A 27884-nucleotide genomic window follows, 5' to 3' on the forward strand; every position below is an offset into this window, starting at 1 on the left:
ACGAAAATGGCGGCACAAAGATGACACTCCCGAGCCAAGGGCAGATGGGGTGGACCTGGAGGAGGGGAGAAACTAGGAGGGAGGAGAGGAAAAAACGAAAAGGGGGGGGGGTAGACCAAGGAGGGAGAGGACTCATAAGGTGGGAGAGGGGCAGGGTAGATGCGAGAGGGAATGAGAAAAGGCAGAGGAGGGAAATGCAAAAGGACTTGGGAGAGAGAAGGGGGCAGAGAGAGGGGAGGTGGGGAGAAAAGAGGATGGAAGGGGGGGAGAGGGATCCCGGGAAAAGGACAGAGGAAAGGAGGGGGAGTGAGGATCAGAGTTGATAGGAGGGATAAATGAAGGGAGAGAGGGCATCATATGGGAGGGGGGGTTGATGGAAGCCACTGTGGGAAGGGAGATGAAGGGTGTAGAGATGGAGGGTAGGGGGGACACAACAGTGAAGAAGTGGCAGGGGGCGGGGATGGGAGAGGAGAGGAGCAACCAGGGGGTGAGGGGGATCAAGGCGGCGGGAGGTGTAGAGGATGCGGATATGTTCAAGGAATAGGAGCAGATGGGGGAAAGGAATGAGGTCATAGAGGATCCGCGTGGGGGACAGGAGGTGTATACAGAAGGCGAGGCGGAGTGCATGATGCTCAGGGATCTGGAGGGACTTATAGAATTTGGGGGGGGGGGCAGATATCCAGGCTGGACTGGCATAACAGAGGATGGGACGGATTAAGGATTTGTAGGTGTGGATGATGGTAGAGGGGTGCCACCCCCATGTCCGGCCAGAGAGAAGGCTGGCTGAGCGAGAGGCAGGCGCTTAAGTAATCTATCGGGGGCGCCGCTATTGGCCGCTGGAACCACGTGTTCCACTGTGGCGCCCTCACACTAAAAGCGGTCCAGAAGGCGGGCGCCGCCACAGCTTACGGCGCAATGGTGCAGAGACCTCTAGGGGTCTTCGACTTTCATAACGTCTGGCGGGGATTCAAATTCCGCGGTGCGCGGTACCAGAGAGACGACATTGAATTTTTCTCTTTTAGAATTATGACAGCAGCAGCAGAAATTACTATTGCTCTATTTGAAAAAGCGAAGTTGATATCAGCGTCCCTGTAATCACTATAACTGTGACTTTTTGCAATTCAGTTGGCTGAAAACAGAAACACGATATTTTAAACTGATCAGGAAATATCTGACGTGAACAGCTTACCCGAATCGCACTGGGTATCATGAACGAAATTTAAGATTTTCATGCTATTCAGTTCTGGTCTCAAACAGCTTTCCTTCCCAGTACTATATGTACATTATAAACATTAGAATATAAAACAAGCTGTATGACGTTATCATGGACACTCCTGAGTTAACTGACTGCATATTAACATTTTCTGTTTTCAATCAGCTAGGACGAATGTACTCCTCTGTGAATAAAGTGGCTGATGAGCTCTACGCGACTTAAATCTTCACTGACCGTATGGAGCAGCTCTTTTAACCTAACATATATATATATATATATATATATATATATATATATATATATATATATGTGTGTGTGTGTGTGTGTGTGTGTGTGCAAGCCAAACGTTATCTGCTACCCCAGTAGTAATTTATTTTGTGCAGTGCTTCCACGCGATACAAACGTTACCCACAAGTGCTTCACCTACTTATAGATTCAATTGGAGGGAACATACCTCAGCACTGATGAGGCGCCTAAACAAATCTTTAGGCAATGTGTTTTCAGATACAGCAGATATAAAAATAAGAAAATTCGGGTACTTCATTTACTTTCATTCCACAATGTCAGTCGAGGTCATTTTTTGGGGTAACTCATAAAGACAGTATCAAGTTTTCTTATTCCAGCAGCGAGTAATGCAAGTTACCTGTGCTCTGATCTCAACAACGTCCTGCAGAAGACTGTTCGAGGAACTGACGATATGAATCAATGCTTACCAGTTTATTTATTACGTAATGAAATTTGTGGTAAAGAGTATGTCTTCTTGTTTCATATGAACATCTCCGTTCGTGGAATCAGTAATTGAAATAAGAATAATCTTCATATAGATTACGTGTCACTTTCATTGTTAGAAGACAAGCAGCAGAAATTCTCGACGTGTGATGGTGGGCATTGTCTTGCTGAAAAGTAAGTCCAGGACTGCTTGCCATGTAGATCATAGAATATCGTCGACGTACCACTGTGCCGCGGATGATAACCAAAGGGCACCTAAAAACCATCACTCCTGGTTGTCGGGCCGTATAGTGGGTGGTGGTCAGGTTGATATCCCATCTCTGTCCGTGGTGCCTGCTGACACGTCTTCCACTCATACTGGAGTAGAATTACATTCAGTGATGAGCCCCGCTTCGAAATGAGATCCACTGAGCATCAAAGACGTGCCTGGAGACACCCCTGAATTAACGCCTCGAACGGCAGAGGGCCGCGCGGAGTGGCCGCGCCGTTTTGGGCGCCATGTCAAGAAATGCGCGGCCCCTCCCGCAGGAGGTTCGAGTCCTCCCTCGGGCATGGGTGTGTATGTTGTTCTTAGCATTAGTTAGTTTAATTAGTGTGTAAGTCTGGGGACCGATGACCTAAGCAGTTTTGTCCCTTAGGAATTCACACACATTTGAACATTTATTGAGCAGCAGTGGGAAACCACCATACAGCCCGACGATCATGAATGACGGTCTGGGGTGCCTTTTATTTTCATAGAAGGATCCATCCGATTGTCATCCACGGCACCCTTACAGCATCCTCCATATTGGATATTTTTTTTTTTTTTGTACAGCTTTATTTTACGCAAGGACACGTTTCGTTCTTTCACCAATCTTCAACTTGAGCAATACATTTACATCAGTATATTCGTTTTCTTGATAGCACTTTTAATAATGCAGCTGAGTTTTGTTCTCCTTACAGAACAGAACAAACAAAATAAAGGACTGGTGCCCCAAATCACAGTGCAATCCTTAGAAACATTATCCTGATGAAGATCTAAACGTATTAACCAAGTAGATGATAGGTGAAAGGACTTTCTTGTATAAAATAAAGCTGTACAAAAAAGGTGGTTGATTCCTGTATTTCTTCAAGTAATTACCATATGTAACTCAGTGTGCTGGATGTAAACAAGATTTTTTGTTTGTTATTCCCTCTTAAATGAAAATAGATTAAGATTTTTAGGTTTTTTATTTATTTCTATTTCGTGAAGGGAAATGTTACATCCTTGAAAAACTCTTCGCAATGGGTCTATGGAACTAAGTATATCTAATATAATACAATCGGTATCGTTTTTGTCGACTTCGGTATAAACTGACTGACGTTAGGGGAAAAACAATGTTTCTACATCTACATCTACGTGATTACTCTCCTATTCACAATAAAGTGCCTGGCAGATGATTCAATGAACCACCTTCAAGTTGTCTCACTACCGTTCCACTCTCGAAAGGCCCGCGGGAAAAACGAGCACTCAAAGTCCCCTGAGCGAGCCCTGATTTCTCTTATTTTATTGTGATGATCATTTCTCCCAGTGTAGGTGGATGCCAACAAATGATTTCACAATCGTAGGAGAAGAATGGCGATTGAAATTTCACGAGAAGATCCCGTTGCAACGAAAAACGCCTTTGTTTTAATTATTGCCACTCCAATTTACGTGTCATGTCCGTGGCTCTATCTCTCCTATTTCACGATAGTACAAAACAAGCGGCCATTCTTTGTACTTTTTCGATGTCATCTGTCAGTCCCACCTGATGTGGATCCCACACCGCACAGCAATACTCCAGAATAGGGTGGTCAAGCGTGGTGTAATCAGTCTCTTTACTAGACCTGTTGCACCTTCTAAGTATTCTGACAATGAATCGCAGTCTTTGGTTTGCTCTACCCACAACATTATCTATTTGACCGTTTCTATTTAGGTTATTTGTAATCGTAATCCCTAAGTATTTAGTTGAATTTACAGCCTTCAGATATATGTGACTTATCGCGTTATCGAAATGTAGTGGATTTCTTTTAGTACTCATGTGAATAACTTCACACTTTTCTGTACTCAGGATCAATTGCCACTTTTCGCACCATAGAGATATCTTATGTAAATGATTCTGCAATTCGTTTTAGTCATCTGATGATTTTACAAGACTGTAAATGACAGCATCATCTGCAAACAACCTAAGACGGCTACTAAGATTATCTCCTATATCGTTAATATTGATCAGGAACAATAGAGGTTCTATAACAATTTCTTGGGGAACGCCGGACATTACTTGTGTTTTACTTGATGACCGATACTACAAACTGTGACCCTTCTCACAGGAAATCACGAATCTAGTCGCACAACTGAGGCGATATTCCATAGGCACGCAGTTTGGGTAGAAGACGCTTGTGACGAACGGTGTCGAAAGTAGAAACTTTATAGATAAATACTTCCTATCGTTATATCGTGTCATGAGTACGATAAACACATTTACTTCAGTAGTTTCCTAACAAAGTCTATTTTCGTCTTATTAACTACCAATTTGAAGTCAAATTTGTATGCTGATTAGTATCAGTATTCTGCATGAGAAACTGCGCCTGACAGTACACTGCTGTCCTCCAGCGTCTGAAAGAAACAGATCACGTGTAATGCCACACCAATATCGGCACGTGGCTAAGCTGACGTGAGGCGTGCAGCAACAGAAAGTGTGTCCCAGCTGAGCGTCCCCTCGCCTGCGCGTGGTGCGAGCGGACGCCGCGACTGGCGCTGGCGTCGACCCGCGCCAGGCTGCGGCGGGCGCGCGGCCTCAGCTCGGCAGTCTGGTCTCGGCTGTCGGGGCGCGCTCTGCTTGACGTTGCACAGCCGTCGCGATGTGTTGGCGCTCCGCGTGCCAGCCGCCGAGACGCCGTTGGCCGCTAGCCTGCACACCCGCGCTCGCGCCTCTGCTGCTGCTGCTACTGCTAGCCGCATCGTCGCTTCCTGCCGTCGACGCCGCCGACAACCTAGGTACGCCTAGGAGCTAAATCCATTCTGTCCCACTGGCTTCCAGCCAATTAAAGCCAAACGGCTCTAAGAGATTTATGCGTCGATAAAACGTTTGCGTTTTGACGGCATAATTGAGAATAATAAAATTTAAAAAAGTCCATTTGTGAATAAGATTACGATTTTTCGAATGTGGACATCGGTACACCGTCGTACCTCTGGCACATAATACGATGTTTTACTGTAATTGGCACTGTCTTCAGCAATAACATACTTGTTTTATAACTGTCAAAATTTTGTGTGAATTTGCTGTAAAAATTGACACGTATGCCGTGTGTTTTGGGTGCCCTTGTGTTTGAAGCCACTTACAACTATCATGCCTTTCAGCGAATTTTGGAGTTGCAGTGATGTCTTAGCTGTTCACCCAACGATTTCACGCTGTTAGAGGTTTAGCAGTAGGTTAACTCTTGTACTGTGTGAGACATCGGAACATATATTTGGTAGTAGGTCACAAAATTATATGTATTAGAAATAATTGTTCACAATATGCACCCTGTCGTTCTCGAAGAAACATTTTCTTTATAACTTCCAGTACCTTTTAAAATTTATAACAAGATAACGTGCTTCTTTTCTTATAAAAAATTTGCCCTCTGACAAACCTCGCTTGTAACCATCAGTGAAATCTGTGGTTCCGTTTTCTTTCCCTCTTTCTCCTTCCTAGCAAGCTTTCCCTTCTAGCACTGCCTTACATACGCGTACTTATGTTTCATATTATGACGTTTTAGTGATTATTTAACATTTATATACCTTAAAATACATGTCACTAATGAGAGAAAGAGTTTCGCGAGAATTTGAATAAGATGAAGCGTCCTTAGTTTGTCCTGTAGACATATGTATCTGATGAATGTTGTATTTAAACCCCACGCCTGTGCAGTGCCGCACAATTCGCAAACACAGCGCTATGTATTGTTGCATGTCTACATTTTCTCATCCAAAAACTGTTTGGATCGCAAACGTTATATAGATGTGATACGAAACACCTCTGCCACAAAGCTATCCGTAGGTTAAATAGTACAAATTTCCCTTAAGAATAACGAGAGCACATTCGCGTCTATCTGATGTACGTCGTTCGAACTGAAATAAGAGACAATGAATAAATGACTATGGCCATGTCTCTATTTCAGAGATGGAATGTGCTCAGACATAAACACCCCGTAATAAATAGGTTAACAGAGAAACTTTCCGTCAGTTTTCCGTCTATTACAACCGCCCATTTACGCGTACATCCTTGCTCTTTAGAATGAAGCATTTTTAACAGTGCTGAAGTATTTACGCGTAATTTTATACGTTATAAGCGAGTAATTAAACTAAATTAATGTCCGTATAGCGAGGTGTGCAGAATATAATTCCGTTCTCACTGCGTGGCTAGTAATGAGATTTGTTTGCGGAGTGACAGATCAGTTTATGCAGTTGTGGCGCCGAGGAGAAGAAATGCGTTATAGCTGAGTGATCAGTAATTGTTTTTCCTTGCTCCAGATCTCAAAGATCGACGTGTCAATTTAAAAGCAATGGACACTGAAATATCTGGGTAGACTGCATGGGGCAAAGTGTGATTCTTAAAGCGGTTTTGTTTGCCAGTAAAGGCGTGGCGTAAGTTATTATAAGCTATTATGCTGCGTGATACCATGCTCAATTTGAAACAAAAATGTAGTAAGGTCCTTTTAATCCATAATGATTGTAAAAACAAATAAAAATAAGATTCTGTAATTGCGCTCTAATTTTAAATAGGCAACAAATTCTCATGTAACTGTTATTGCAGCGACCTTTTATAAGAACTCGTTGTTAATGATTAGTGAAGTGATTATGCTGAGAAATCTTGTGCGACGAATGGGATTCAAGAACCGAAACTACATAGAAGTTTGGTCGTCTCCTTCAGCTTTCGAAAAGGAAATTCTGTGGTGAGTACATACAATGAATGTTCATTGTGTCTTACTGATTCACTGCTTTTTGAACCCTAATTTTGTCGTATAGTGTTTGTTGTCTCTTCGCGCAACGTACGTGCTCCCAATAGCTTCAACGCCTGCAGCCCAGCGATGTTCCTTCCGAACAATGTAAGTAGTTTTAGAACTAATCGGTGCAAATATATAATTTATTCTTATGAATTAAAAAAAACGTGGCAGGTACAAGGACTGAATAACTTCCACTTATGTGTTCGACATAGTGTTATCAGCATACACCACGATTTAGACTGTTTAGTTTCCCCTATCTGAGGTATTTTAGTGATGAACAATATGTGTTTAATGACAAATGGCTCTGAGCACTATGGGACTCAACTGCTGAGGTCATTAGTCCCCTAGAACTTAGAACTAGTTAAACCTAACTAACCTAAGCACATCACAAACATCCATGCCCGAGGCAGGATTCGAACCTGCGACCGTAGCGGTCTTGCGGTTCCAGACTGCAGCGCCTTTAACCGCACGGCCACTTCGGCCGGCGTTTAATGACAGACAAATTATAAAACAGAGTAGCACTTGTACCCACGGCGTGGCAGTAAATGATTCCATTTCATTCACTTTGTTGAATCGTCTGCACAAACCTTCCTTAATTTTTTTTTATGAATGAAAACTCTAGATATAGTTACTATAGTGCTATTTGTAGTTGTACAGAATACGTAAGCTTTCCATTTTTCATCTGGTACCCCATCAGCCATAAAAAGTTGCTTATCTCTCCATACTATAGTTTTGTAAAAAGAGAATTTAATGCAATCCACAATAGAACATCTGGAAACTATGGAAATCGGTGAATGACGCAGCTACCCAGATTCAGCAGCTACCGTTAACGGCAGCGAAGTTCACAAGATCCTACTATGTAACTTGCTTAAGAAATCATGGATGTAGGTACGGTACTTTGATAGCAAATTCTTTGGTGGGTGAGTGACATAAGACTTAACAGCCCATTTTGCTTCATGAACAGCTTAAGACATGGAAACGAGATTTTCGTCATATGATAAAACAACGAAGTGTACGTAAGTTTGTTGCGTGTGTACGATATTATGATCCGTCTACAAAACAAAACGGGTTCTCCGTCTTCCGCGATTTCATGTAACGGTCTATCTTAAGTTTGCTGACAGACGTTCCTGGCAATGACCTTCCAGGCGAAAGTGCCTCTTACTGCTGATAAGACAATGTATACCGGCCATGTAGTGGGGCTATCTGAAGGCATACTGAATTAATTCGTACTTACATACTATCATAGTTACATGACGCAACTATGGCGGCATCGAAAGAGACGCCTGGTTCTATTGTTACTAAGCGGCCACACATGGTGATAATTCTCCGCCGCGAGACTTAATAGCGGCGCTTAACAGGTATCTTCAAATTTTCTGTAGTTCTGTAAAATTTTAATTCCGTGGAGTGTTTTTATTCGCATATGTTATCCCGGATGGCTTTCAAATAGTAGTCTTGTATTTCTTCAGAGAACAAGTTAGTTTCTCTTATTAAAATATTCAGAATATTTGCTATCTTCTGCGGTTCCTGAATTATTCAGAAATTAACAGGACTACAGCCGTCGTGACATACATCACTGTCTACATTAATGTTGTAAACGTATTAATTACTGCTGCTTCTTTAGTGTTCTTAGCAGAACTTCAAGTAATTTCTCACGAAGTAACGGATCGTATGGTTAATCAGCTATTGGAAACTTATGGGAATGTAAGAAGAGAAAGAAGAAACTGCGTTAGATAGTACAGCATACAATTCCCTGACACCTAGTTACTGTGACAACCTCGATGATGAAATAATTGTCGCCGTAAGCTAATGCACTTCCTAATTACGTTAAGCAACATAATTATTGTGATCAGTGGTAGTTTTATCCTGTTAAAACTTCAGAGCTCATATGCTACGGCCGATACATAAACTTATTCGCAAAGACATACAACGTCCTCTTGCGCGGAAGGCGACTCTGGAGATGTCTCCTGCGGACGAGAACTAAAAGTACGTGAACAACTTTATTTATCAACCGTGATCTGACAGTCCTGAATTTTAACAGAGGTAGAAACCGAAAGTGAAAAATACTGTGAACTAAAGGTACTTTTTCGGAAATTCTTCATTTTCCATCATCGAGAGAGCAGTAAAGAAATATTTTTTGCCGACTGTCTTAAAGACAGTAGGAACAGGTACGGCACTGGGCGACTATTGAGGATGGGCCTACTAAGCTTCCAGTGTAAAATCCTTGTTCCGAAGTGCGATTTGGCTGTCATTCTAATTCAAAGTGGTTCAAATGGCTCTGAGCACTGTGGGACTTAAGTTCTGAGGTCATCAGTCCCCTAAAATTTAGAACTACTTAATCCTAACTAACCTAAGGACATCATACACATCCATGCCCGAGGCAGGATTCGAACCTTCGACCGTAGTGGTTGCGCGGTTCCAGACTGCAGCGTTTAGAACCGCTGGGCCAGCCCGGCCGGCGTCATTCTAATTGTCCACGATATAGAAAACTATATCACTTCTACATAAATACTCCGGGCCTCACTGTACAGTGCATGACAGTGTGTGCATAGTATATAATAATAATCTTCTGTCCTATCCCATTAGTATAATGAAGAGTGGAAAAATTATTAGCTAAATGTGTCTATAAGCGCCCTCATTTTTCCTGTGTTTCAGGAACATTGTCTGACACGTTCGTTTTGGTGATCCAGGTGTTTTGGTGTGGAGAGATATAATGTTACGTGAGTGTACTGACCTCTAAATCGTTTAACACTTTTGACTCAACGGTCAATGTTATCGTGACACTATACACCTACCCCATGTGCGTATTTTTATGGATTAAAATGTTCGACTGCAGGTGGAGGAGCTCTTGGACGGATATTTCGCGAATGAGCTGGCCTGTCCGTTCCCCCGAATTAAATCCCATGCATCATGTGTGGAACGCGCTGTGTAGTCATATTGCAGCATGCCCACATGCACCAACGACCATACAATTATTGTCACCCGTGTTATTGGAGGAATGGAGCGCACTACCACAAGAACTCCTTACCAAGCTTGTCGCCAGCATGCGAGCAAGTTGTAGAGCACACATTCCCATAGTCGGTGGTCACACACCCTATTAGGAACCATGCATCACCTTTTGTAATGTCCAGAGAACTCTCGTAGGTCGTGGCGACTTCATTGTAATTATTGGCTTTCGATAAAAGTGTCATTTCTGTCCGCCTCATAACGTATTTCTTTGTTACCTTCTACACTACTATATGCTGTAGCAGTTCTTTCGATGTATGGCGCAAGTCTCATAAAATTGTTATTTGATAATGACACAGCATCCGAAAGCTATTTTCACCCTTATGTTTTGCACGCTACTGTAGTTCGATGCCTGTTATGTTTCATAAGGACTTTAAATAGTGGAAGAACACACTAGAAATGGTTGCATCAGTGTCTTATATGCGATTTCCTTTACGGATGCACCACACTTTCCCAGAAATCTTCCAACAAATTAAGCCTTCCATTCACCTCTCCTAATACTATTTTAGGTATTAATTGCGTATCACTTCTTAGTATCACGCCTACATCCAGGGAAGATATGCCGTACTGAAGATGTTCACCACTAATCTACTAATTACACAATACAGTACCGATCTTTCAGTTTGTTGTATGAATTATCTATTGGAAACCATTTGTAGTAGCTGGCCGGAGTGGCCGAGCGGTTCTAGGTGCTAGAGTCTGGAACCGCACGACCGCTACGGTCGCAGGTTCGAATCCTGCTTCGGGAATGGATGTGTGTGGTGTCCTTAGGTTAGTTAGGTTTCAGTAGTTCTAAGTTCTAGGGGACTGATGACCTCAGAAGTTAAGTCCCATAGTGCTCAGAGCCATTTGAACCATACGTAGTACCAGTGCGAAGATTTCATGGAGAGTACCTTCATTTTAATTCTTTTCACTTTTTAAAGCAACAGTTCCGTACTGAAGCTCTGGATAGTGTCTCTTTAAGGGATGTAGAACAGCCGAGTGTCAGTTCTTCCGAAAAAGAAAATGTTTAAAACTAAGGCATAGTACCTAGCAATTGATTTCATCTCCATTATTTTTTTGCAATGTTAATCTCAAATTAGCGACACCTACGCAACACTCCCATTTGCATTGATAATGGTGGCGATAATTCGCGGCATGGGCTCCACGAAACACTAAAAGAATGTCATGTGACTAGGGCCTCCCGTTGGGTAGACCGTGCGCCGGGTGCAATTCTTTCGATTTGACGCCACTTCGGCGACGTGCGCGTCGATGGGAATAAAGTGATGATGATTAGGACAACACAACACCCAGTCCCTCAGCGGAGAAAATCTCCGATCCAGCCGGAAATCAAACCCGGGCCATTACGATTGACATTCTGTCGCGCTGACCACTCAGCTATCGGGGGCGGACCACGAAACACTGAAAGTGCTGAGGAGGAAGCATGAGCCATGACCGTTCAACTGTCGGAGATTGGTCAGGTAGGATCGCATGTTTGGACGTGGAGGCCACTAGAGCTCAGTCTGCCGTAAGTATCACCTAACTCATCAATCAAATACAGAAGACCGCATTGTGCCGACCGGCTGCCGTGTCATCCTCTGCTATAAGGCGCCATTCGGTTTCGGTACGGAATGGCACCGTCAACACACCGTTCTTTTGAGCGTTGTCGGCTTTCCACACCTTGCAACCTCCAGTACTTATTCAGACAGCTTTTCAAATGACATCACGAGGCTTAGTGCACCCCTTCCAGTCTTCGCACAAGGAAAAACTCCCTGGCAATACACAGAGTGCCCAGACCTTCCACATGGTAGTCAGATGCGCTGACCACTCAGCTACAGAAACGCACCTACCGATATCCCACACACGAGAATATCTCCGCCACTGGCCTGAACAGGGCACTGAAAGCAAGTGGGATGCGCCCCCTTATATTTTAAACATAGACGATCTCCGCCGTCGTGTATCGCGACTCATCAGTCCAGACGACAGTATTCACAGTGCTGTATATTGGTGTTCCTGCCTCAATGCCTATCCGTCTTGACTGCAAATTGGGGTGAGCAGGGCTACATGTATAGAACAGTAGCTTTGCTAGCCTGTTACGCAGGCCCAGATTTATGCATGGAGAGGTACGCCCGGGATGGGGAGCCGAGAGGAAGGAGCACGCACTGAGATCTCGATCGGCTTTTCGGTAGACTCGATCATACAAAATTAGAGAAAGGGATGGAAACGTACTCTCTGGTTAACAATAAAATGAAGTTCCCTGTATAAGCTTACAAAGGTGAAAAATAGCCCCACTGAAGCTTTGTAGTTCCTGGTGGAAAAATAGCCAAACATCACGGCAGCACTCACATTCACCTGTCAACAACAGTATCTAATTTTTCAATGGACAGGTCGTTCTCTGTTTACAAAGAATTAGTTGTAAAATTTATTCTCTGGACTGCTGCTTTGTACGGAAGACTTAGTGCATTATATGCGTTGCAAATTGAAGGTGAACTTGTAAACAGGATTAATTGTGCTATAACTAATGACTTACCGAAAAGATTTCTAGGTCTAATGCTAAGTTTCTTGGCTATTGTCAACATTAAAGAGCTCACGTTAAAATATGTTCACTTTCTTTCTGTGAATAATAGGTTTGATTTGTTAAAATATTATTGTAAGTTGAAAGTGGGTATTGCATTTCTATCTTACGTAATACCATTCCATCCAACGATGAGCATTCTGCTTCCCTCGCTGCGATACAGTTTCCCTTTCAGCCGAAGAAAGATCACTGTAAGCAGTTAGATAACGTTTCATGTTTATTCTATACGTTCCTTTAACTAATGCTATTGCTGATTACATTTTTGTGATATGAAATATTTAATTTCATAGCGCAACCAAAGAAAGTACGAAAAGTGAAACGTTGACTTTGTAAGGAGCGTTTTTCCCCACTCTCGAACTGTGGTGCGCGAAACCCTAGCGACAACGAGTTCGGAGATGGTGTCTCACGCATCGTGAACCCACGATCTACAGGTGATGAAGTGCTTTTCGCCTGGCCAGCGTTCGACTGCCACTCTAATCGGCTCAGACGAACTGCGCTGCTTTTACCCGCTCAGGGCACAAACTATGCAACTTTCCGAAGACTATCCTTACCACCAGTAACCAAACTAAGAGCAAGCAAGCGACTTTCTCGTGACCCCTCCCAGCAACGAATCAGTAATCCACTTGTAGAACTGTATGAATTTTAAGTTAAAAGTCATATTAGATTTTATTATAAAATGTTTAAATAAAGGTAAAGCAAACTCGTAAATACCCAGACTGGCGAATGGGCTACTTAAAACTATTTAAAGAAAACAAATTTTACCGAGCTTCAGTTGTAAGAACTGTTATTCAGCAGATATTTTTTAGCTGACGATAACATTTATGTTATGTATGAAACTCAGTTCAGCATATGCAATCCGTTCATTTCAAAACTATGATGTGGGTGATTCTTTGGTGATCTTGTCAGCTTTTCGTAAGCAGCCAGCGCCGTCGCTTCTAACCCGAATGTACTCTTCTCGAGTTACAGTGAGCCAATTGAAACAGAATTGAAACGAGAGTGATAACTTTCGTATGTATTTGTCGTTCTCCAAAGCGCAGATGACTCGTCTGTCCAAATGTATGTGTGCGCTGTTCCACCTGAAGGGCAAATTTCGGAATTCGAATAGGGATTTAGGTGGACCATTCCTAGACATTTTTCCAGTTGTTGAGTTGGTGCCCTCTTACTCCTTCAGAAAAAGCAGCTCTATTTTCTCATATTTGTGTCACGGCACAAGCTGATAACAAGCAGCCTCTATCGTTGTCGTTCCCAATGATTACCAGACGTTCTCCATTTTGCAGAGGGTGTAGCACGACGACTTGAACACCAACAGGGTTTAATGTGTTCCTTAACCGCCGTGACCAGAATGGTGATCAGACTCATCAAATATTAAATACGTATGTAATGTCACGGGTCGAATTTGGACCCTCTCTGCATTTCCAGGACCATCCAGTGACGAACTGCGATGACACTTACGTTTTCAATATTGTGGAAAACTAGCTTCCTAACAATCATCCGAAACGGCTGTTATGGTGTCTATGCACGATTACAGAGTTGCACTGTAGCGAGGGGAAAGTATGCACGATGTCGAGGTGGTAACAGCAGACAATTTGTCCATGGGTGTATGATCTTCAGACACATAAACTAAATGTGATCCATGTCATATCAAGGATTCCACGTATTAATCTGTCTTTTTATACCCGTATATCGTAGATATTAATTTTACTATGCATATCTATCGTTGTAGTACATAAAACGTCTCCCTCATTTTTCATGGGATGTGTGGCTTTTCCGCGGAACATATACATATACTGCTAAACATAAACTGCACAAGGTTGTTTCATTCAATAGCATGGCTCATGTCACTTCTTGTGGGTATTTATTTTTTAGCTGTTTTTCAGTGTCAGCTGTAACTAGTTATTTTAAGTAGAGCTCTACAAAAGTCTATTATTTCATATTCGCATTACGTTGGACATTTTATGAAGAGTCCGATCTTATCCTTGGTAGTACTGTCACAGACATGAATAGTACAAGCTATTCAGGAACATTTTGTGTAACGCATCGGTGTGTCACATTATACGATTTCGTGTTTCCTTTTAGTAGTAGCCTTTAGTGCGAAATTCTTCAGAAAAATCGTCGTGATAAAGATGGTTAATGAACAGATAGACTTGTGACATACTGCCATGCTCGTTATAACAAGTAAACGAGAGGGATACACCGAAAGGAAACCTCATTACTGTCACAGTTTGCTTACGGGAAATAAAACTGCGACGCGTTAATTTCACTGTGGAAGTTCCTCCGTAGCTCCATATTGCAACAAAATAACTACAATGACAATGAACGTAAGGTACAGAAGAGCGAATAATTACCTCGAAAAGTCAACTTAATCCAACTAAGGAAATTACAAGTTAGTCTGAATTTTAACAAGTACTGACATAGCCTAGGTCCCCTGCTTCTTAGATGAACGATACAGAAGGTGTTCGTCATAGCTGTTACTCGATACAAAGGTAGTCTATAAACAATTCCTTTCTATGAGAGTCGACATATATGTATTCTGACTGCTGTAGTGCGATGAAGGTTCTTCAACGGATCCGTTTCAAAACTTACCTTCGTAAGTTAACAGCAGTAGCACAAGCGATACTTGTTACGGTTCTAATGTTTGCTAGACAGTTTGTTAAAGGAGACCCACACTTCTTAATTCTTTTTCACGCAGATGTGATCTGTTGTCATCTTTCTGACATCTGGGAAAAAGTCAGCATCAGTATCACTTACTGCTACTTCAGTATTGCATAAAACGTAGTGTGCATTAACTGATAGTAAAAAGCGTGGTCTTAATATTCCGTTAAATGTCACCAGCCAGTCAATCACATGTGCACGTGCAAGGCTACATTTGATCCACAGTAAATAGGCGCATATATGCTGGTATACTCAGCTACAGATGTTAAGTATAGAGTGGAGTGTTAGAAATTCTTGTAGAAGAAGCCAGGCAGCGGAGAGTGTGGGCACGATAGCGCTCTCACGTTACACTCGCTGAAGCCGCCTGCTCCAGACACTTGTGATGTGTCAATACGCCGACGGCGAGCGAAGGAACGCCTCGCTCTAAGTGGCGGAATCTGCTTTCTTGGTGAAACTCGTATGTAATACAAGCAACTGAAGAGCACATTTCCCCCTATTACTTTGTCACACAGCTACTAGTAGACCTATCGAATTTAGAGTAATGAGCTTTCGCGATTGTTTGCTGCCATAGGTATGAGAGATCCCATTACAGTACGTTCACCGATGGACATTATGGATGTCACTCATCATTGATAATTCATTTACAAGGAGTGAGCCGTGGAAAATATTATTGCGTGTCATTGCATTAATATGGAGTATCTTCTCAAATTATTTGCTCGAAAAATTTATATTACCAAACGACAAACCCGGTACACGATTCGTAGTACATCTAGTAGGTTGCCTATTTAACAGCTTCCATGGCCAATCAAAATGTCATTCTCAGTATTAAATATAATTATTGACAGAATTTAAAATTTTGCAATGCTAGCTTATTAACAGCTGTAATACTGCGTTACGCTTTTCACAAAGTCAGAAACTGTATATGCCGTCAGGCAGTGTAATCCATGGGGCGGAAATTACCCAGACTATATTCATCTAATATTGGAGACTGAAAGCACTTCGGGACTTCCAACAAAATATAATATTGAAGCGTGTTATCTTGTTCAGGAAAATTGGGGCAACAGAAATACAGAGCCATATCCTCGAGTCTAACAAGCATAAAGGTTCAGCTGGCAGGACTTATTTTTGATGTCACCATATTTCTTCTTCTTCTTCGTTTCACCCAACTTTGGGGTACGTTGAATCAATCACTTCTGTGTGTTCTGTGCCTTTCTTTTCGCCCAGTACTGCTTCATTCTTTCTGATCTTGCTTTTCTTTCCTCATCAGAGATGACAATCGTTCTTTTCTTCCTATTTTGGAGCTGGAATCCCTCGTTTCTGTCTTTGCTTATCATTTTTGCGGTCCTGTCTGTGAGCATTTTTTCTGTGATGTGTAGTTCTCTTAAGTATTTCTCTGTTTGGATAAACCAATTTGGTTTGGATTTTTTATTCCTGAAGTAGTCAAACATTCTTTTTGTAAGTCTATTTGGGTTCATTCTGAGAATGTGCCCATAAAACTCAATTCTTCTTTTCCTCATTGTATCCGAAAGTTTTTCTGTGGTTTTGTAGAGTGTTTCATTTTTGGTATGAATTAGTTTGTCGTTATGAAATTTGGGGCCTAAAATTTTTCTCAATATTTTTCTTTCTTTGATCTCTAGCCTTTCAATTGGGCCATGGTTAGTGATAGATAATGTCTCAGCTGCATATAGTGCTTCTGGTTTAATGACAGTGTTGTAATGTTTTATTTTTGAATTCCATGAGAGGGACTTTTTATTATAAGTATTTTTAGTAAGCTGAAAGGCTAGTTCAACTTTGTTTCTTCTTAATTCTATTGCTTTTTTCTCAAGGGCGTTCCAGCTAATCCATTCACCAAGATATTTGAATTCTTTAACAATTTCGATCTTTTGGTCTCTTACTTTAAGATATTTCATTGGCTTTTTTATATTTGTGATTATTTTGGTTTTTTCAAAAGAAATTTTAAGGCCTATTTTCTCTGTTTGTTTCTGTAATTCGAGGATCTTTTCTTTGGCTTCTTCCCATGTTTCAGCTAGTAGGGCCATATCATCTGCAAATGCTAGGCAATTAACCTTGATGCCTTTGTTTTTTGTTCCTAGTCGGATTCCACTATTGATTTTCTTGTTCCATTCTCTTACTATTTTTTCTAGGGCACAGTTAAATAACAATGGAGAGAGTCCATCACCTTGTCGTACTCCAGTTTTTATCTCAGATAGGTCTGAGAGTTCTCCCATAAATTTAATTTTGGAGTATGTGTTGGTGATGGTTTCTCTAATTAGGTTTGTAGTTTTATTGTCTAGGTTCAATTCTTTTAATATGGAGATTAGAGATTCCCTGTCTATGGAGTCGTACGCCTTTTGAAAGTCAATGAATGTGATGACATACGCTTTTGCTCTCGATTTTTGGTAGGCCATAAGATTTTTGAGGTTTAGAATTTGTTCTGGGCAGGATCTTCCCTTTCTGAAGCCTGCCTGGTATTCTCCAAGTTGACATTCTAGCTGGGGTTCTGCTCTGTTCAAAAGGACTTTAGACAGTATTTTGTATGTTACGTCAAGGAGCGAAATCCCTCTGTAATTGTTGGGGTCTGTTCTGGATCCCCTCTTATGAATTGGGTGAATGAGGGCCATCTTCCATTCATCCGGAATTCTTTCTGTTTTCCATATTTCTTCAAATATGTTTTGGAGAGATTCTATGGCATTTCTATTGACATTTTTCCACAGTTCAGCTGTAATTTGGTTCTCTCCCGAAGCCTTATAGTTTTTGAGATTCAAAATGATTGATTGTAGTTCCTCGACGGTGGGTGGTTCTGAGTTAGGACTTGTTGAAGTTGAGTTGCTGAAATCCATTTTTTCAATTGGTTCTTTACAGTTGAGAAGGTGTCTGAAATATTCCCTCAAAATTTTGCAATTATCCCTGTTGTTGTGTGCAATATTACCATTTTTATCTTGTAATTGGAGTGTCGGTGGGCTGTACTTGGTTATTTTTTGTTTAAAAGTTCTGTAAAAGCTCCTAGTCTTGTTTTTGTTGAAGTCTTCGTTGATCTGCAAAAGGAGTTGATCTTCTTGTGCTTTTTTAATTCTTTTGAGGTTTTTACTCGCTAGTTTTCTTACACTCAGGAAATTTTGCCTATTATATTCATTTTTCTGAGATTGCATCTGTTGCCATGCTTTCTTTCTTTGCTCAATAAGTTTGTCACATTCCTCTGTCCACCATGCGTGTCTTTTGATTTTGGTTATAGGTGCTATTTGTTCAGCTTTGGTTAGTAGGCTTTCCTTCATTTGATCCCAATTTTGGTTCCTTATATCTTGAGTCGCGAGGGGAAACTCCTTCGAATTCATTATCTTTTCTGGATCGTATCTTCTGCTTTTGGGTTTACTGTTTCTATCTTTCCTTTTGGGGATAATTTTGAGTTTTATTTTAGAAAGATAGTGATCAGAATCCAAGTTTGCTCCTCTGAGTACTTTGACATTTTGTATTTCTGTATGGTGTTTCCATTTTATCGCCACATGATCAAGTTGAAATTCACCCAAGTGTGGGTTTGGTGAGGTCCATGTCTTCTGTTTTCTGGGTAGTCTCTTAAAGGCTGTGGATTTCAGGATCAAGCCATGCGCTTGGCAGAGTTCTACTAATCTGACTCCATTTTGGTTAGTTCTATTGTGCGCTGGGTAGTTTCCAACAATATTTTTGTATTTCTTCTCTTTTCCTACTTGAGCATTGAAGTCCCCCGTAAGTATGATGTTGTGTTTGTCTGGGATCTTTTGCACCGCGTCATCTAGTTGTTCCCAAAAACGTTCCACCTTTTCCTTATTTTTCCTATTGTCTTCATTTATGGGGGCATGTGCATTCACAATTGTGTATACTCTATTAGCAGATTTAAAAGTGAGTGTGGAGAGTCTTTCCGATTGTGATTGAAAGCTGATAATGGAGTCTAAAATACTTTTATCTATTATAAAGCCCGTTCCGAGGTGGGGTGTGTTTTTCATTATTCTTTTGCCTACCTTTCCTTTGTATATTCTGAAACCTCCGGAATCAAAATTGTTTTCATCTATGTATCGAGTTTCTTGTAGTGATGTTATGAGTATTCTATGATGTTTGAGGGTATCTGTAAGATGTTTTAATTTTCCTGTTTTTAAAAGAGAGTTTACATTGAAAGTAGCTATGTAACTTGTTTTTTTACATTTCAATTTGCTTGATGTCTTATCATGTCCCGATTCATCTCTGTGCAATGCTGCAGACTCCCCAGAATCCGATAGTCTGCTTGCGCACCTTGGTGCGGTGGATTGTCCACCTGGGGTAATTTGTTTCACATTACACTCTTCCATGATTGATAGTATTATGTAAGGGGTGACTCTTCGAGCCACAAATTTACAACCACGGTTGTTAGCCCTGGAGGTTTTTCCCAGCCGCCCCTGACCTGGGGAACAGACGCTGACCAAAGACCGCCCAATGTGAGACAGTCGCCTTTGGATTTCTGGTCCTGTGTTGGTCCACGGGTGGTATTTTATTTCCCACCTACCCTACATATCTGTAGAGCTTTCCCCTATCCGCCACCTGGGGACGCGCCCGGTAGGGGAACAGGTTCCCCCTCGGGTCACCATATTTCATAATAAGTATCTTTTAAGTTTATTAGCTTTACGAAAACTGACACAGATAGCCGTAAGAATGAGATGAGGACTTCCAAATGAGTTGTCAACCCTTTCAGAAGTACTGATTAGTTCACGCTAATTTTACCATTACACGCAGTAGTAATAATTGTCGTTTACTCTTCGTGAACACGATTTCTAGCAAAAAAGTATGCATTGCTACCATCAGCAAAATGAAAATTACTACTTTAATAATGTTACATAAAGCCGGCCGCTTTGCTCTAGGGGTTCTAGGTGCTTCAGTCCTGAACCACGCGGCTGCTACGGTCGCAGGTTGGAATCTTGCCTCGGGCATGGATGTGTGTAATGTCCTTAGGTTGGTAAGGTTTAACTAGTTCTAAGCCTAGGTGACTGATGACATAAGATGTTAAGTCCCATAATGCTTCGAGCCATTTGAACCATTTGAATGTTACATAAAATATTGTGTAGTTAGCGTTTTGGCATATTTGTGTACACAATGCTTACAAACGTTAACTTTAACTAAATATAGATGAAATTTACGGAAAAGATTAGTAATTTAAGAGGCGGAGAATAATAGCAGATGGAGTGATTCCGCCTTAGATTGGTTCCGACACAAACAGGATTTCCGCTTGGGAGTATAAAAAAGACAAGGCTTCCTAAATACGAATGACTGCCACTGCAAAACAATGTCAATAAACAAGAGAAAAAATTCGTACTAATTACAACACCAATGATAAACTTAGAAGTTAGTTGCATTACTCAATACTTAGGATTGTGATGCTAAGCGATACGAAATGAAACGACACGCGAAATTAGTAATATGGAATGCGAAGGGCAGACCTTGATTTTCTGGAAGTACTCTGGGAAAGTCAAGGGCATCTTCTGAGAACCTTCTTCTAGATTCTGGAGTATTGCTCCAGTGTTTGTGGTGATTGTTGCTCAGAGATGTCGAGCCGCTCGGTTAGAATCTTAAGCGGTCGACGTGGCCAACAAAGTTTATCGGAGATACGTAGGTACCTCGCATGTTAATCTTAACGTGATCGGTAATGCTGCCCTCGCGAAAATCTGGCTACATTTAGAACAGCTCTCCTGACTTCATCGTATAGCTCGTCTAGAGATTATGCGCATGAGAATAGTTTAATCAAGCTTAGGTCTCCCACAATTGTCAACTCCATCACTTCCCTCCTTTACCATATTCACTATTTTTCGATGCCTGTAGTTGGGTCCTGTGCCGGCCGCGGTGGTCTAGCGGTTCTGGCGCTGCAGTCCGGAACCGCGGGACTGCTACGGTCGCGGGTTCGAATCCTGCCTCGGGCATGGATGTGTGTGATGTCCTTAGGTTAGTTAGGTTTAAGTAGTTCTAAGTTCTAGGGGACTTATGACCTAAGATGTTGAGTCCCATAGTGCTCAGAGCCATTTGAACCAAAGTTGGGTCCTGTCAACCGAATCCTCCTTTAAAGTCAATATTTTTTCTCCCCAGCTCTTTTCCTCTTCCGTTATCCGATTTATGTATCTAGTCTTCAGCATTCTTCTTCCGCACCACATCTGGAAAGCTCCTATTCCCTTCATGTCTGAACTGATTATCTGTCGACGTTTCACTTCCGTACACAGCTGTGCTCCAGACAAATGCATTTAAGATATGCTATCTATCACGTAAATTTATATATGATATTAAAAAATATTTCTTTACCTGAAACTATTTTCTTACTACTGCAAGTCTGCATATTATTTCAACTACTTCAACCACAGTCTGTTATTTAGCTGCCTAAATAGCAAATGCAGTGTAGAAATACACACTGGTAACCCATGTGGGCAGAACCAAAAACAGCCAATATTTGCACCTAATAACGTCTTCAGTGATCATTTATTCATATATTTATTATAATCCACTTTCTCGATTACAAAAATGGACTGATAAATACAGATTTACCTGGATTGTGTATCCATTTCCATGATTACCTGCTTATCTTTCTATACCCTTTTTTCTGTTCTAAACATCAGTTAAGGTTACATTGTCTGTAAAATTATTTTTCCTGTTACTGTCACTCTAACATTTAGATGGGTACCTATGGTTTTCCTATGGCATCTCTGTCTACCCTAAGTCAGGTCTTTGTTTACTGTGGCACAAAAAGAGACAAATTCTCGTTATTTCAATTTATCTTGAGTAATATTACAGTTATAATTCCTAGCGCTATTACTACTGTTACAACGGTGTATATTACTGCTAAAATGGCAAACAGTGAAACTATGACAATTATTTACAAAATCTTTAATATTAATATCACCACCTAGATTTTTCTTCAGCAAGAAAGACTGCTGAAAATTGCTACTAACATCAATACTAATATTTCAACTATGATTACACCTGAAAACTACTATGATTATTAGGGTCGCTGAACAGCGGCTAACAGTTAAATAGTACGGATGATGTACAATATCCAGTAGGACTGCAAATCTTTTATTGATTTAAATTTAACGATTCTTATCGTCTCTTCCAACGGATTCTGTTACAGGCGGTTTGGTGGATAAATCTGCTACAGTGCAGCGAAGTGTGTGGCTGACATATACCACGGCAGAGTTATTATGTCGTGAACTGCTTGACAGTCTCACAGTGTCGCTGTGAAAGATACGGCAACTGTACAACATTCGTTTTGTAAATAACTACAGCCGGTATCGGGGACGCTTCCATCAGTAAGGCCGCAGCCAATACGCTCACACATTGAAGGAAGTCAGAGACGAATCGACATCGTCCTCAGTTTCTCGTGTGCGCTTTTAGTCTTATTTCTTTTCTCTCTCCGCGACGTTTGCCGCAGAACCGACACGCACCATTCGCACAACTTATAGTTTCGGATATTACTTCCTCTCCGGGAGCATTTAGTACTGCTATACGAATGGATAATATATCAGAAAACCTGTGATTTTCTTTTTTGTGTAATATCCGTCCCTGCGATTCAGTAAAGACATCAAAACGTTATCCTTAGATTTTTCACTCCTTTTTTTTATTTAAGAAAATCCCCAGTCTCGAATAAAAGTGGATTTGACTTTCAACACGTATTTTGCACGAGTTAAAACCTGATTTAGAACCACTTTTCAATCAATCTTTTTGTATATATATCGGATTTTTAAAATTCCATTTTTTCTACTTCCGACTTTTCATGCTCTGTCTCATGTCATGCTGAGAGGTGAAACAGCATATTTCTCGAAAAATTGCTACCACAACAGCTAAATGGACTATAATAACTATTTTAACAATTTCTGTGCTTAAATCATGTGAAAAAGGATACAAAAATTGAAATCTTTCGTAGGAAGAAAGGAAGGATGTTTAGAGATTAATATCCCGTTGCCTGCGAGGTAATTAGAGACGGAATGTCTTTCGAAATTAGGTGGTACATTCCTAGAGTATGTTAAAAAAAAAAAGTTATATTACAATCCGGTGGGAATGATTCAGTAATGGAACTTGAAAAGTGTGACAGATAGCGAAAATAGTCTTACCTAGTCTTAGTGATTGCTCTGTTACGAAAATGTATCACTGCTAGGTTCGGCGACTAAAATACTGGCGGAACATATGGCAGTTGCCGTAGTCTTTCATATCTTAAATTTAGCCATCCTAAAGTGCGTTTCGTTCATACAATAACGCTGTAGGCAGACACTGTGCGTTTTGTACGTATTACCGTTTCTGTAACCGTTTTTAGAATTGTATACATCTGTCTGTTCCTAACCACGTATGGTTCTGGGAAAATTTCTCCCTAGCATTATGTCCTCATTTCCTTGATAAATACAAAAATGTAGATACCCATTCAAACGGAGCAAGTCACATTGCATTGCGTGCAACAGATAGGGATTCATAAAGTCTCAAAAAATGACTGTTTTTGGACACATCTATTTACAACCAAATGACATACTGCTGGGTATTAAAATATAAATACCATGAAGGTGGCATTCAACACACTTAAAACGGGCGTAAAAGTGTTGTATGTATGTATAAGCAAGTTTTTGGCATGCAAATTAGATAGCTGTAACACCAACTACTTCTTAAATACACTGCGCAAAAAAATAACGGATCATTGTTTGAAACTCCCTCATTTTCTCCTATTGTAACTCCGAAGTTCGAAATTTGGCGGTAAGATGCATAAAGTTCGCCTCTGTAGCGGTAGAAAAGCTTGAAACCCTGCAACGTCACCCTCGGACTCGGCAACGCTTCAAACAGCAATGTGTCGACACAAGAGTAATAAAGGCCAGAGCTTAGTTCACGTGAGGTGTAGGATGGGTTAATGATACCACATTGTCACCAAATTTCGCCGTAATTCTGCCCAATGCCACCGTGGACGTGTCACATCATGAGAAGGTTGTCACACGCCCTCCCCGCTTACTCCATCTCACTCTCTCCTCATAACGCCTCTGTGATGGAGATAAATACAGCGACGCCCAGCATTAAAATCGCGCTGTTTTCTTATGAGCGTCCGAGAAACGTTTTCTGCTACATTCATGCCCAGAACTGACGCGAAAATGCCTAAGGCAATGTCATATAGGGCGTCAATGAAGTGACACTTTCGCTTGAGGCGTTCATTTTCATACGTTTCACAATAGAAACCGTAGTTTGCAGCGCAATGTACATGGGCACTACAGTGTCGTCAACCTTTGAGGCAGCTGACACCCCCAGACGATTCAACGCTTCTCTAAGGAAACATAGAGCTGCAACCTCACTGAACTTTGTCTCACCCTTCGGGAGTGGAGAATGGCCGGAATTTTTGCTCTGGAATACAGGGTGAAACCACTAGGGACCATTCAAACCCATTCGACGAAATTCGAACGTGATCTGAAGCAGAAAAGGGTGTATATGCTTTTTTATCCCTCATTTTTCTCGCCCTCCTGTACATTTAGCACAAAAGGAGAGTGGGTTGGCTGGGGTAACTGACACATGCTGAAAGAAAATGGCATAGGGTCCATCCCGCACCTCCGATTCGGTAACACCCTCGACGTCACCCATGCACCTCTGATAAGCACTTTGAGAATGTACCTACTTCGTAGCGCCTGCGGGATGGGCAATACTTAGTCACCCCTCAGGTTTTGCATGCGGCAAGCAGGCTATCGCGCAGGCGCCTAGGAATCGGTGAATATTTGTCTCCGTGGAGGTACATTGTTGATGCACTCAACAAAAGTGCGCGGATGGTGGATGGCACCGAAGCCCCCTCCGTCTCCTTCCCTGTTCTCCCCCTACCTCCCTCCCCCCCCCCCCCCCCCCGGTTCCACCAATGTGATCTCGCTACTGTGCTCGAAACAGGCGGGTTGAAAAAGGACACTTAGTCTTCTGTGTATCGGCTAATTTCAAGATTCCGTCGAATGGTTTTGAACGACCCCAGGGAAGGAAGGGACGAAGATTGGGTTTAACGGCCAGTCGACAAGGTCATTAGAGATGGAGCGCAGGTTTGGATGATTTAAAGGACGGGGAAGAAAATCGGACGTACCCTTGCGAAGGGACAATCCCGGGTTTGTCCTGTAGCGATTTAGGGAAATAACGGAAAATCTAAATCACGATGGCCTAACGCGGGTTTGAACCGTCGTCCTCCCGAATGCGAGTCCAGTGTGCTAACCGTTGCGCCACGACACTCGGTGAGTCGTCTCGGTTGGAGGTGGTGTGAGTGGGAGGGTTTCAATCTCGAAGGCTGTCGATTGTAGAGAATGTTGTCGTGCTGCATATGATATATTCAATCTTCAAATGCGTGAGGATGAACACAACGAGGGAAGGGATGGTTTTATTGACGGTCTTTGACACCTCCTGAGGCTTTTCGTGTTAGTTCTGAGCAGCCGTGTGTCTCAAATATTTTCCTCACCACCCATAAACAACGTGATTTCAACACTGCTCGTCGCGGTACTGGCGTCAAGAGGAGTGAGATGTAGGTACGGGGAAGGGGGGAGGCATTATGACCTCCTTATGTTGTGGCAGGTCCGCTGTTGGGTAGGGCTGTGGTGAAATTTGATGCCAATGTGACATCATTAACCCACCTTACACCTCACATGAACTTCTGAGCTCTAACCTTTATTTCGCGTGTGTCGACACCTTATTGTTTGAAGCGTTTCCGAGACCGAGGGTCTAGTCGCAAGATGGCAAGCTTCTACACAACTGCAAGAGAGAAGGTTGTAGGCACCTAAAAACCAGATTTTAACCTTCAGCTTTGCAATGGAAGAGAATGACGAGGTTTCAAAAACTGGGTCTTGAATTTTGTTGCGCAGCGTATAAAGAAAGATTACCCTGCAAGTATCTCATTTAAAATTGGTTTGTGAAAGAATAATGTTAGGTCTCATATAAAGATGAGAAACGTCCACCTGCATGTGTCGAAATTACACTAGTAGGATCGTAGACTGCCGAGTCAGCGGTCTATCGTTTTGTGGGACTGGTGCTTGAATTTGACGCTATACCACGACTCTAATAAGAATTTGGAAGCGATTGAGTCATTTCCCACCCCATGCATGTTCTCGTAGACCTCACACGACTAACGCCAGAGAGGACACATTTTCTCGGACGTGCAGAAACGTGCAGAAACGTACAGCTACTTCACGTGCCTGCTCAGGAAACTGTAATGTTTCCAACAAAATAACTATATGCACGAACAGTGCGATGGTGTCTGGAGCACCATGGTCTGTCAATCAGGCTAAAATTTTCAAGGCTTCCCTTGACACGTCTGGCGAAAGAGGTACGTCGAAAGTGATGCACACAATCATAGCGAGGAATGACATATAAATATATGTCACTCAAGACCAGTTTCCCGACGTAATCCAGATTAGAGCCATTGCTGCTGCCAGAGGTGGCTGCTCTGTCTATTAAATTTCACACTAACTGTGCACTCAGATCGCATACATATTTAATTATTTATTCTTTCTAGTGTACTGTTGCGCAATATAAGTAAAATTTCGGTATTTGATATCCTTCGTAGTGATGCAGTTTTAAACACCAGTGGAGTGTCAATGAATTTAAATAAATTAGGGATTGTTCATAAATCCAAATAAATGAATCATGAATTCAGAAGAAATCATTTACTCTTATCATCATGCATTAAACACGCACACGTCATGCACTCGTTATGCTTTACTATCCTTACCTATACAGTTCCATGTTGTCCTTTTCTTTGTCTAAAGTTACCTACTCGCCGTCCCCCCGAAAGTCTTCTGTCTATTACGTCTTGGAATCCGGTAATCACTTCTTGGGCACGTCTACAGCGATTCACCTGGTCACATGCCATCCCCATTTTTAATTCATTTCTCCAAGTTTTCCATATCAGTAGGATCACTGCTAAATTAGTTTCCCTGTGACTCCTGTAATAAACAGCAGGCACCACTCTATTGTCACCGAGGAACCCTCAATCTTTTTCATTGTTTTTACGTTAAATATCTGTCTATTGTGACGGATGTAATCGCACCCCAGCGGAGTTGGGACTGGATACAAAAATTTCCCAGGAGGTTAATGCCTTGTCGATGCCACAATACTGTTCTGTCATTAGCTCTGTCTCACTTCTACGTAACTGTCGAATGCTTCAAAATGGTTCAAATGGCTCTGAGCACTATGGGACTCAACTGCTGAGGTCATTAGTCCCCTAGAACTTAGAACTAGTTAAACCTAACTAACCTAAGGACATCACAAACATCCATGCCCGAGGCAGGATTCGAACCTGCGACCGTAGCGGTCTTGCGGTTCCAGACTGCAGCGCCTTTAACCGCACGGCCACTTCGGTCGGCCTCGAATCCTTCTTTCATCTCAATGTCTTCCAAGTATTTCTTCCTAGGCCGACCTCTTCACTTCTTTCTCACGAATTCCCCTTAAAAAACATGAACGATGAAAGTGTTTTCTGATGACATACAGTAAAATTATTTTTTTTATTTTTCTTTTCCTGTAATAATATTTTTTATTCGTAGACTTCCCTTAAAGCTTGCATGTTGGTTTTTCTTTCCACCCAGCCTGTTAGCATTTTCCACAATAAACACGTTTCAGCAGTTTCATGTATATTACATCTCATTTCACCCACAGTCCAATTTTCGCTTCCATAGAGCATTTTATTCATTACAAATGACTTTTGTAAGGACTTTCCGATCTGTACATTCAGACGTTTGTCGGCTAAAACGTTCATCTTAGTCATAAATGATTGTTTCGCCAAAGCAATGC

The sequence above is a fragment of the Schistocerca nitens genome, chromosome 3 (genome assembly GCF_023898315.1).
Source record: "Schistocerca nitens isolate TAMUIC-IGC-003100 chromosome 3, iqSchNite1.1, whole genome shotgun sequence".
Classification (NCBI taxonomy): domain Eukaryota; kingdom Metazoa; phylum Arthropoda; class Insecta; order Orthoptera; family Acrididae; genus Schistocerca; species Schistocerca nitens.